Source organism: Amblyraja radiata, unplaced genomic scaffold (assembly GCF_010909765.2).
Source record: "Amblyraja radiata isolate CabotCenter1 unplaced genomic scaffold, sAmbRad1.1.pri S88, whole genome shotgun sequence".
In the NCBI taxonomy this organism is placed as follows: domain Eukaryota; kingdom Metazoa; phylum Chordata; class Chondrichthyes; order Rajiformes; family Rajidae; genus Amblyraja; species Amblyraja radiata.
Genome location: NW_022630171.1, coordinates 430,342 through 443,007, shown reverse-complemented (window position 1 = coordinate 443,007; position 12,666 = coordinate 430,342). Strand labels below are relative to the sequence as shown.

General features: G+C 49.7%; 1 pseudogene; it reads left to right on the top strand.

The window, feature by feature from the left end:
* LOC116969572 overlaps positions 1 to 10,107 on the top strand; it is a 75,301-nt pseudogene extending 65,194 nt beyond the window's left edge.
* Positions 10,108 to 12,666: the final 2,559 nt, after the last annotated feature.

The following is a 12,666-nucleotide window of genomic DNA, read 5'->3' as shown; positions in this document are numbered from 1 at the left end:
GGAGACCAAAACTGCACACAATACGCCAGGTGTGGTGTCACCAGGGCCCTGTACAACTGCAGTAGGTCCACCTTGCTCCTACACTCAATCCCTCTCTCTATGAAGGCCAACATGCCATTAGCTTATGATTTGAGTCTAGGAGCAGGGAGGTTCTACTGCAGTTGTACAGGGTCTTGGTGAGACCACACCTGGAGTATTGCGTACAGTTTTGGTCTCCTAATCCGAGGAAAGACATTCTTGCCGTAGAGGGAGTACAGAGAAGGTTCACCAGACTGATTCCTGGGATGTCAGGACTTTCATATGAAGAAAGACTGGATAGACTCGGCTTGTACTCGCTAGAATTTAGAAGATTGAGGGGGGATCTTATAGAAACTTACAAAATTCTTAAGGGGTTGGACAGGCTAGATGCAGGAAGATTGTTCCCGATGTTGGGGAAGTCCAGGACAAGGGGTCACAGTTTAAGGATAAGGGGGAAATCTTTTAGGGCCGAGATGAGGAAAACATTTGTTTTCCCACAGAGAGTGGTGAATCTGTGGAATTCTCTGCCACAGAAGGTAGTTGAGGCCACACAGTTCATTGGCTATATTTAAGAGGGAGTTAGATGTGGCCCTTGTGGCTAAAGGGATCAGGGGGTATGGAGAGAAGGCAGGTACAGGATACTGAGTTGGATGATCAGCCATGATCATATTGAATGGCGAATGGTGCAGGCTCGAAGGGCCGAATGGCCTCTACTCCTGCACCTGTTGTCTATGTTTCTAATCCAAACCCTCTCTCTCCCCCTTCTCTCTGTCTCCTCCCCCCCCCCCCCCCCCCCCCCCCCCCCCCCCCCCCCGCCACCGGCGCTACAGGTCTCTCCGTTGCTAACTGCATTTCGTTGTCTCTGTACCGTACACTGACAATGACAATTAAAGTTGAATCTGAAGTTGAATTGAATTGAATCTTTGGTCTCCATTGAAGTCAATGGGAGTGAAGCCCAGGGGGAGGTGGCCATCTTTGATCAAGGCACTCCATTGAAGTCAATGGGAGTGAAGCCCAGGGGGAGGTGGCCATCTTTGATCAAGGCACTTCATTGAAGTCAATGGGAGGTGAAGCCCAGGGCGGCGGCGGCCATCTTTGTTAAAGGCACTTACCCATTGAAGTCATTGAGAGGGGATGGTGATGCACAGAGAGGCGGCGGCCATCTTTGCTACTGGCACATCTTCCATTGAAGTCTATGAGGGGGTGGAGCGGCCATCTTTGATCAAGGCACTGACTGCTAAGAGCAGAGGGGGGGGGGCTATGTATTTACTCCTATGACAAGTGGTGTACGAATGTAAACGTTGTCGAGAGACATTGTTCACCAGACATGGAGTTTATTACATTGAAATGTCGACATTGAAATAGCGCATTCTTTTGTTTTTTGTACAAAAATCCAAAAATTCTGGCATGGAATATTTGATATTTTTTCAAAATTAACTAAAATAAAACTGGTACCAAAACCAGAATGGATCATTTTTGGGATATCGGAAGGTATCCCTGAATTAAACGTGTATCAGAAGAATTTACTCAATTACGGGCTAATAATGGGAAAAAAGCTCATACTTAAATTCTGGAAAAATGCGCCAACACCAACAATAAAAATGTGGACATCAAATATGTTTGAAACATTACATCTGGAAGAGATGAGATTCCTCTTAGCAGGTAAAGCAAACCAATTCCAAAAGACGTGGTCTACGTTTATGGACATATTACAAGCATGAGGTGCAATAGTAATTTAAAAATAAATAAATAAATAAATGGTATCAGGACCTGGCAATGGGAGGTAAAACAACAAAAACAGACTTGGTTGGTAGTCTTTCTGCGGAGTTTAATGTTATAATAGAGCGATTGTCCTTACTTTCTTTTTCTTTCTTTTCTAGGGTCTACTTTCTTACTTTACTTCCTTCTCTAACTTCTTTTCTAAGGGGCTTTCTTTTCCCAACACTCTCTTGCACTTCACGACTCTTGCGCACTTTCTTTACTTTCCTTACTTCTATCTTTTTCTTAAAGCTTAAAAAAAAAAATGAAGCGGTACAAAAAATGTATTAAGATATATGTGTTGTGTGTTATTGTAATTTACCGTACTTCTAATAAAAATAAATTATAAAAAAAAAATGTTTTAAAATAAATGTCGACCCTTCTACCTGCTGTTCACAGCTGTTGTTATTCTGGCTGTTTATATTCCACCAAGTGCCAACATCAAGCTAGCACTGAACACCCTGCTAGCATTAATCAACAAATTACAGACTGCGCACCCTGATGGGATTTTCATCGTGGCTGGAGACTTCAACCAGGCTAATCTAAAAACTGTCCTCCCTAAATTCCACCAGCATATCACGTGTCCGACGAGAGGTCAAAATACACTGGATCACGTGTACAGCAACATTAGGGATGGATACAAAGCCTCCTCTCTCCCTCATCTCGGCCAGTCTGACCATCTATCACTCTTTCTCACCCCGGCATACAGACCTCTCATTATGAGAACCAAGCCCAGTGTGAGAAGCATAAAGACTTGGCCCGAGGGCGCTGCCGCCCAACTTCAGGACTGTTTTGAGCGCACCGAGTGGGACTTGTTTGCAAACCAGGACATACATGAATATACATCCACAGTCGTGTTCTATATACAGAACTGTATTGACAACGTCACTGTCAACAGGGAGGTCAGGTGCTACCCAAACAATAAACCATGGATGACCAGGGATGTCAGGAACCAGCTGAGAGAAGTGGAACTCAGCCTTTAGATCTGGCAGTGATGAATTGTACAGCACTGCCAGATCTAAACTAAAGAGAGCCATTAAAGAGGCAAAGACAGCCTATGGAAGAAGGATAGAGGGGTATTTCCACGAGAGGGACCCTCGGCGTGTCTGGCAGGGCATTCAGCAACTCACAAACTATAAGGGCAAGGGGGGGGGCCGATCATCTGCAGCAGTAACAACTCGCTAGCTGAGGAGCTCAACCACTTTTTCGCCCGGTTTGAGCTGAATGAGGCAGAGCCTGCACCTGCAGCCGCATCCAGCACTGACAACCCGCCACTCGCTGTGAGTACGGAGGACGTCAGAGGAGCACTCCGCAGGGTCAACCCCAGGAAGGCTGCTGGACCAGATGGCATCCCAGGGAGAGTATAGCGGGACTGTGCAGACCAGTTGGCGGAGGTTTTTAGCGACATCTTTAACCTCTCTGTCAACGTGCACTGTCCCTAAATGCTTTAAGACTGCTACCATCGTGCCTGTACCCAAAAAAACATCCATTACCAGCTTGAATGACTATAGACCTGTTGCTCTCACTTCAACGGTAATGAAGTGTTTTGAACGGCTGGTCCTGGCCCACATTAAGTCCTCACTCCCATCCACCCTGGATCAGCATCAATTTGCGTATAGAGCTAATAGGTCAACGGAGGATGCCATCAACATAGCTCTACATTCTGCACTGACACATCTGGAGCGTCCTGGCTCATATGTGAGGATGTTATTTGTAGATTTTAGTTCTGCATTTAATATTATCATCCCCAGCAGAATGGTGGACAAACTGTCTGATCTAGGTGTTAATGCAAACACATGCGGACGGATTAAGGACTTTCTAACAGATCGCCCACAGACTGTCAGGATGGGGTCCAATTACTCCCCAGTCCTGACGCTCAGCACAGGAGCTCCACAAGGATGTGTGCTGAGTCCCATCTTGTATACAATATACACTTACGACTGTATACCAACACACAGTACAAACAGGATCATCAAGTTTACGGACGACACGACTGTGGTGGGACTGATAAACAACAACGACGAGTCTGCCTACAGGGATGAAGTCCAAAAACTGACCGTCTGGTGTACCAAAAACAACCTGGTACTCAACCCATCAAAGACAAAAGAACTGGTCGTTGACTTCAGGAGGAAGAGGAGAGAGGAACCTGCTCCCTTATACATCAAAGGAGACATGGTGGAGAGAGTCAACGACTTTAGGTTCCTGGGAATAAACATCTCCCAGGACCTCAAATGGCAAATGAACACCGTCACTTTCGTGAAGAAGTCTCATCAGCGGCTGTATTTCCTGAGCTCTGCGGAGAGCAAACGTCTCACAGCCGCTGCTGCTGTCCTTCTACCGATGAGCCGTGGAGAGTATCCTCTCCTATGGAATCCTGGTGTGGTTTGCTAGCTGTACTGTGGCTGAGAGGAGGGCGCTGCAGGGAATTATAAAAACTGCGCAGAGCATTACAAACGCTAACCTGCCCTCCTTGGATGACATATACAAGGCCCGATGCTTGCGCAGGGCCATAAATATCAAGAAGGACACATCCCACCCTGCCAACCACCTTTTTACTCTGCTACCCTCGGGGAGGCGACTCAGGCCTCTGCAGGCTCGCACCGGTAGACTAAAAAATAGTTTCTACCCATGTGCGGTAAAAGAGCTTAACTCCAATAGTGAACACTGGGAAGCAAGAAGTAACTTCGAGGAATACCGCTAAATTCTTTTAAACTCTTTTAAAAATGTATCTATTATTTTACTATTAACTGTACATATGTGTATTGGTTGTTGTGTTGTATTTCTTTTAACGGAGGAGAAGCAAATGGAATTTCGTTGCTCAGTTTTGTGCAATGACAATAAACATATTCTATTCTATTCTATTCTATTCTATTGCCGTAGAGGGAGTACAGAGAAGGTTCACCAGACTGATTCCTGGGATGTCAGGACTGTCTTATGAAGAAAGACTGGATAGACTCGGCTTGTACTCGCTAGAATTTAGAAGATTGAGGGGGAATCTTATAGAAACTTACAAAATTCTTAAGGGGTTGGACATGCTAGATGCAGGAAGATTGTTTCCGATGTTGGGGAAGTCCAGAACAAGGGGTCACACACAGTTTAAGGATAAGGGGGAAATCTTTTAGGACCGAGATGAGGAAAACATTTTTCACAGAGAGTGGTGAATCTCTGGAATTCTCTGCCACAGAAGGTAGTTGAGGCCACAGTTCGTTGGCTATATTTAAGAGGGAGTTGGATGTGACCCTTGTGGCTAAAGGGATCAGGGGGTATGGAGAGAAGGCAGGTACGGGATACTGAGTTGGATGATCAGCCATGATCATATTGAATGGCGGTGCAGGCTCGAAGGGCCGAATGGCCTCTACTCCTGCACCTATTGTCTATGTTTCTATGCCATTAGCTTTCTTCACTGCCTGCTGTACCTGCATCCTTACTTTCAGTGACTGATGTAACAGGACACACAGATCTCGTTGTACTTCACATTATCCTAACCTGACACTATTCGTATAAACAGTGCTGGAGTAACACCTTACACTTCCTTATCTCTGTGCCTCCCTCTCAGTCTGAAGAAGGTTCCTTCACTCCAGGGATGCTGCCTGACCCGCTGAGTTACTCCAGCACTCTGTGAAACGTCACCTATCCATGTTCTCCACACAGATGCTGCCTGACCCGCTGAGTTACTCCAGCACTCTGTGAAACGTCACCTATCCATGTTCTCCACACAGATGCTACCTGACCCGCTGAGTTACTCCAGCAGTCTGTGAAACGTCACCTATCCATGTTCTCCACAGATGCTGCCTGACCCGCTGAGTTACTCCAGCACCCTGTGAAACGTCACCTATCGTCACCTATCCATGTTCTCCACAGATGCACAGTGAGGTGTTACACCTTGGCAGGACAAATCAAAATAGGACGTACATGATAAATGGTAGGGAATTGAAGAATACAGTTGAACAGAGGGATCTGGGAATAACCGTGCATAGTTCCTTGAAGGTGGAATCTCATATAGATAGGGTGGTAAAGAAAGCTTTTGGTATGCTAGCCTTTATAAATCAGAGCATTGAGTATAGAAGCTGGGATGTAATGTTAAAATTGTACAAGGCATTGGTGAGACCAAATCTGGAGTATGGTGTACAATTTTGGTCGCCCAATTATAGGAAGGATGTCAACAAAATAGAGAGAGTACAGAGGAGATTTACTAGAATGTTGCCTGGGTTTCAACAACTAAGTTACAGAGAAAGGTTGAACAAGTTAGGTCTTTATTCTCTGGAGCGCAGAAGGTTAAGGGGGGGACTTGATAGAGGTCTTTAAAATGATGAGAGGGATAGACAGAGTTGACGTGGACAAGCTTTTCCCACTGAGAGTAGGGAAGATTCAAATAGGGGACATGACTTGAGAATTAAGGGACAGAAGTTTAGGGGTAACATGAGGGGGAACTTCTTTACTCAGAGAGTGGTAGCTGTGTGGAATGAGCTTCCAGTGGAAGTGGTGGAGGCAGGTTCGTTGGTATCATTCAAAAATAAATTGGATAGGTATATGGATGAGAAGGGAATGGAGGGTTATGGTATGAGTGCAGGCAGGTGGGACTAGGGGAGAATACGTGTTCGGCACGGACTTGTAGGGCCGAGATGGCCTGTTTCCGTGCTGTAATTGTTATATGGTTATATGGTTGTTCTCCACAGATGCTGCCTGACCCGCTGAGTTACTCCAGCACTCTGTGAAACGTCACCTATCCATGTTCTCCACAGATGCTGCCTGACCCGCTGAGTTACTCCAGCACTCTGTGAAACGTCACCTATCCATGTTCTCCACAGATGCTGCCTGACCCGCTGAGTTACTCCAGCACTCTGTGAAACGTCACCTATCCATGTTCTCCACAGATGCTGCCTGACCCGCTGAGTTACTCCAGCACTCTGTGTCTATTGACAACTGCAGTAGGTCCACCTTGCTCCTAAGGGCCATCTTTGATACTGGCAGACATCTCCATTGGAGCCCAGGGAGAGGCGGCGGCCATCTTTGATCAGGGCACTTCTTCCATTGAAGGCAATGAGAAGGGAGGGGGAGGGGCCGGGCCCGGTGACGTTCTACCCCTCCGCGCGATGACGTCGGGCCCCATACGCGGTGACGTTGTGTGCAGGGACGCGCTGACGCAGCGACGTGGCCCCGCCCCCTCCTGCTCCTCCCGCCGCCGCCATCTTGTCGCTTCTCTGCTGGAGTTGAGTCTTTCTCTCCTTTTCTTCTCCTTTTTCTCTCCTTTTTCATCCCCTTTTCCGCTGGTTAGCGCTGACCACACGTGTTGGCCGTCGCTGACCAGTTTAGCCGCGATTTGGGGCCGTTCTGGGGGTTGAATCTCCCAATGTGGTCAAATGCAGCCAAATGTGGCTTTTATCGCCTAATATCGCTAGTTAGGGCTGGTTAACCGCTGGTTAGCAACTGGTTAACGATCACTGAACGTGTTAACCCTCCCTGGCCCGTTTAGCGGCGATTTGGGGCCGTTCTAGGGTTTAATCTCCCAATGTGTTCAAATGTGACGTTTATCGCTAGTTAGGGCGGGTTAACCACTGGTTAGTAGTTGGTTAACGGCTGGTTAACGCTCACCACATGTGTTGGCCGCCGCTGACCAGTTTAGCAGCGATTTGGGGCAGTTCTGGGGTTGAATCTCCCAATGTAGTCAAATGTGGCTTTTATCGCCTAATATCGCTAGTTAGGGCTGGTTAACCGCTGGTTAGCGGCTGGTTACCGCTCACAAGACGTGTTGGCCGTCGCTGACCCGTTTAGCAGCGATTTGGGGCCGGTTTGGTGCTAAAATGGTGAAAACACACACAAATGGGATTTATCGCTAGTTGAGGCGGGTTAACCGCTAGTTTGCAACTGGTTAGCGCTCACTGGATGTGCTGGCTGTCAGTGGCTGTTTATCAGCGATTTTGGGCCGTTCTGGAGGTAGAATCTGCAAATGTGGCTTTAATAGAAACATAGACAATAGGTGCAGGAGTAGAGGCCATTCGGGTACGAGTTGGGCCGAATGGCCTCTTTCCAATGCTGTATCACTTTATGACAAAGTGCTGGAGTAACTCAGCGGGTCAGGCAGCATCTGTGGAGAAGATAGACACAAAGTGCTGGAGTAACTCAGCGGGTCAGGCAGCATCTGTGGAGAAGATAGACACAAAGTGCTGGAGTAACTCAGCGGGTCAGGCAGCATCTGTGGAGAGTAGGAATGGGTGGCGTTTTGAGGCAGCAACTGTACCGCTGCTCCACTGTGCTGTGCAGAATTATATAACGGTTTCCTCCGCCATAAACACACTCAATATGTGCTAGTAATGTCCTGTTTGCCAGCTTGTTGACCCTCTGTGTTCCCCTCCTGCAGGGTTTAGGAGCCGTTGCTGTGGACGGAGAGACGGGGACGTGAGCGGCCATTGAGGGCGGCCAGGGTGCCGGCGAGCCCACCATCTGCTCGGTGTGCGGGCTGAGCTTTGAGGGTCTGAGCTTCGATGGAGGACCAGATGACGGGGCACAACAAGGAGAGGCCTTATGATTGCGACGTGTGTGGCAAGGCCTGGCAGAGCCCGAGCGAGCTGGAGGCCCACCGGCGGGTGCACACGGGAGAACGGCCCTTTTGCCTGCTCGGACTGCAGCAAGAGTTTCAAGACGGCGAGTGACCTGGAGACCCACCGGCGGTTGCACACGGGCAAGAAGCCCCATGTCTGCTCCACCTGCGGCAAGAGCTTTGCCTTCTTGTCGGGGCTGTGGAATCACCGGCGGGTGCACAGCAGTGAGCGGCACTTCACCTGCCCCGACTGTGGCAAAGGCTTCAAGTCGTCCAGGGAACTGAAGGTGCACAGGCGCGTGCACACCAGCGAGCGCCCCTACACCTGTAGCGACTGCGGCAAGGGCTTCACCCGGTACAGCGGCCTGCTGGATCACCAGCGCACCCACACCGGCGAGCGCCCCTACACCTGCGACCAGTGCGGCAAGGGCTTCACCCAGTCCAGCAGCCTGCTGGTTCACCAGCGCAGCACCCACACCGGCGAGCGCCCCTACACCTGCGCCCAGTGCGGCAAGGGCTTCACCAACTCCACCAGGCTGCTGATACACCAGCGCATTCACACCGGTGAACGCCCATACACCTGCGCCCAGTGCGGCAAGGGCTTCACCCAGTCCAACAGCCTGCTGGTTCACCAGCGCAGCACCCACACCGGCGAGCGCCCCTACACCTGTGCCCAGTGCGGCAAGGGCTTCACCAACTCCAGCAGCCTGCAGAATCACCAGCGCAGCACCCACACCGGCGAGCGCCCCTACACCTGCGCCCAGTGCGGCAAGGGCTTCACCAACTCCACCACGCTGCTGATACACCAGCGCATCCACACCGGCGAGCGCCCCTACACCTGCGCCCAGTGCGGCAAGGGCTTCACCCAGTCCTCCATCCTGCAGAATCACCAGAGCACCCACACTGGCGAGCACCCTTACACCTGTGCCCAGTGCGGCAAGGGCTTCACCAACTCCTCCAACCTGCAGAAGCACCAGCGCACCCACACCGGTGAGCGCCCCTACACCTGCGCCCAGTGCGGCAAGGGCTTCACCACCTCTACCAGGCTGCTGATACACCAGCGCTCCCACACCGGTGAGCGCCCATACACCTGCGCCCAGTGCGGCAAGGGCTTCACCCAGTCGAACAGCCTGCTGGATCACCAGCGCAGCACCCACACCGGCGAGCGCCCCTTCACCTGCGCCCAGTGCGGCAAGGGCTTCATCCGATATGGCTATCTGCAGAAGCACCAGCTTACCCACACCGGCGAGCGCCCCTTCACCTGCGCCGAGTGTGGCAAGGGCTTCACCTGCTCCACCACGCTGCTGGTGCACCAGCGCACCCACACCGGCGAACGCCCCTACACCTGCGCCCAGTGCGGCAAGGGCTTCACCCAGTCCTCCAACCTGCAGAGGCACCAGCGCACCCACACCGGCGAGCGCCCCTTCACCTGTGCCCAGTGCGGCAAGGGCTTCATCCGCTCCACCAGGCTGCTGTCCCACCAGCGGGTTCACACCGGTGACAGTCCCGTCCCCAGCCCGGTGTGTGGAGAGCGCTCTGCCATGGACTCCCACGCCCTGTCTCACCAGCACGTACACACCAGTGGCCAGCCCTACGACTGCCCGTACTGTGGTGAGTCGTTTGACAGCTCGCGGGGGTTGCGGCATCACCAGCGGGCCCACGTCGGTGAGCAGCTGATTCCACTGTGACAAGAGAGCACGGGGGCGGCAGGAGCACCAGCGGATACACACCGGAGAGAGACCCTTAGTGTGCGCTGAGTGTGGCAAGGGTTTCACTCGCATGTCCAGCCTGTGGCAGCAATATCGTACCCACAGCGGTGAGCGTCCCTTCCCCGGCCTGTCCTGTGGTAAGGGCTACACCCGCCTTGACCACCTGCTGGAGCACCGGCGAATCCACACCGGCCAGCGCCCCTTCACCTGCCCGCTCTGTGGCAAGGCCTTTGCCCGCTCCTCCAGCCTGCTGGCACACCGCCACGTGGATAGATAGGCGCTGTTTAGGTAAACACAAAATACTGGAAGGAATGGGTAACATTTCTGGTCGAGACCCTCCTCAGTCTCGACCCGAAATGTCACCCAGTCCTTCTGTCCAGAGATGCTGCCTGTCCCGCTGAGTTACTCCAGCGTTTTGTGTCCATTTTTGTAAACCAGCACCTGCAGTTCCTCGTTTTTAAACCATTCTGGTTAACTATGCAATACTCCAAATGCTACCTGAACAATGTCCCTTAAAGCTACACATATACATTCCTCTCTCCTTATCTCACATCCTTTTATCTCCTTATTTTCCCTCGCCTCTGTCACTTACTTCACGTTTCCAAAATAGTAACAAAAGATGCTGTGTGCCTTTGTTCATTAGAGTGATGGCCCAGGAGGGTTAAGTGTGTGTTGCATACTTGAATTTGTATCCCCTGCCACTCTCGCCGGCTAAATAATCAGTAAAGCTTGTGTTGGTTGATCTAACTTATTGTGAGTTGTCTGTTTTACGAAATGTACCTTAACAGTTCTGGACTCCCCCAACATGGGGAACATGTTTCCTGCATCTACCCTGTCCAATCCCTCACTAATTGTATACGATTCTATAAGATACCCGCTCATCCTTCTGAATTCCAGTTAATACAAACCCAGTCGACCCATTCTTTCAACATATGTCAGTCCCGCCATCATCTCAGGAATTAACCTGGTGAACCTACGCTGGGCTCCCTCAATAGCAAGAATATCCTTCCTCAAATTTGGAGACCAAAACTGCACACAATACTCCAGGTGTGGTGTCACCAGGGCCCTGTACAACTGCAGTAGGTCCACCTTGCACCTACACTCAAGCCCTCTCTCTATGAAGGCCAACATGCCATTAGCTTATGATTTGAGTATAGGAGCAGGTAGGTTCTACTGCAGTTGTACAGGGTCTTGGTGAGACCACACCTGGAGTATTGCGTACAGTTTTGGTCTCCTAATCTGAGGAAAGACATTCTTGCCATAGAGGGAGTACAGAGAAGGTTCACCAGACTGATTCCTGGGATGGCAGGACTTTCATACGAAGAAAGACTGGATAGACTCGGCTTGTACTCGCTAGAATTTAGAAGATTGAGGGGGGATCTTATAGAAACTTACAAAATTCTTAAGGGGTTTGGACAGGCTAGATGCAGGAAGATTGTTCCCGATGTTGGGGAAGTCCGGAACAAGGGGTCACAGTTTGAGGATAAGGGGGAAATCTTTTAGGACCGAGATGAGGAAAACATTTTTCCCACACAGAGAGTGGTGAATCTGTGGAATTCTCTGCCACAGAGGGTAGTTGAGGCCACACAGTTCATTGGCTATATTTAAGAGGGAGTTAGATGTGGCCCTTGTGGCTAAAGGGATCAGGGGGTATGGAGAGAAGGCAGGTACAGGATACTGAGTTGGATGATCAGCCATGATCATATTGAATGGCGAAAGGTGCAGGCTCGAAGGGCTGAATGGCCTCTACTCCACCTATTGTCTATTGTCTATGTTTCTAATTCAAACTATCTCTCACACCTATCACTTGAGGTATATTTCCCCCTTATCCTTAAACTGTGACCCCTTGTTCTGGACTTACCCAACATCGGGAACAATCTTCCTGCATCTAGCCTGTCCAACCCTTTAAGAATTTTGTAAGTTTCTATAAGATCCCCCCTCAATCTTCTAAATTCTAGCGAGCATCTCAGGAGAAAAGTAATAGATGACGTATCAAGTCGAGACCTTTCTTCAGAGTCGTCTGAGGTTACCTGAAGTTCAGAGTCGGAAGATGGGTCTCAACCCAACACATCACCTATTACTTTTCTCCAGAGAAGCTGCCTGACTTACTGAGTTACTCCAGCATTTTGTGTCTAACTTCGAGCCATAAAATACCTTTGCCATGATCAAAAGTCTCTTACGATGTATGTCTCCAAGATTCCGTTCAGCTTCACCCTTAGCTGGTTCTACATCATGTATGGTGTGTGCATGCTGCCTAGATTGAATGAAAGAAGATTCATTTTGCTAGACAGAATTCTTCAAATTACTGGAGATGAGTGCGAATGAATTGTACTACAGTAAAAATAATCAGCACTTCGCTGAATTCACTCAACATTCATAGCTTGTAGCATTGCAGAGCTGTGTGCAAATCTGCAAACTTAAACTAAAATCTGATCAGGCAGTTGTTTGATTATTCAATCATGCAAGTATTTGTTGGGCCCTTACAGAAACGGAGTGACTGGTCAAATTGCCCTTCTGCTTGTAATCCCAATTCCATTAAAACTGTTATCTGAGGTACATCAACCCTAAAAGATTTAAAGACTAGCCTAGAGATGTAATTCTGCAAATGTTACCCAATCGTGCTGTTCATATCCAGATTTAGTT